Here is a 363-nt window from a genome sequence, read left to right on the forward strand (position 1 = left end):
AGCTCCGCCTCACGCTTCATTCAAGAAAAGGGGGAAATGGGGAGGGGGAAAGCAGGGAGGGTGTTCAAAAAAAAAAAAAAAAAAGGAAAAGAAAAGAAAAGGCCAGGGCCCGCCTCCATCGCGGCGCGGGGCGACCGCCAGCAGCACCCCGAGCAGCCCCCTCCCGCAGCGGGAAACCGGGCGGCGGAGCCGCGGGCGGCACCGAGTGGGACGGGAATGGAGGTACTGAGCACCTCTCTGCGCTTCTCGTGGGGAGAGCAGTCGGGCGGAGGAGTCCGATGAAGGCCACCCGTTTGGCTCTTAAAGCCTGCCTGAAGGCGACGGGGATGGCGACCCCCTCTCCGAACCACGGCGCAGCTCCCC

Source organism: Centrocercus urophasianus, unplaced genomic scaffold, assembly GCF_019232065.1.
Source record: "Centrocercus urophasianus isolate 14NV4802_14NV808 unplaced genomic scaffold, USGS_Curo_1.0 seq_11, whole genome shotgun sequence".
Classification (NCBI taxonomy): domain Eukaryota; kingdom Metazoa; phylum Chordata; class Aves; order Galliformes; family Phasianidae; genus Centrocercus; species Centrocercus urophasianus.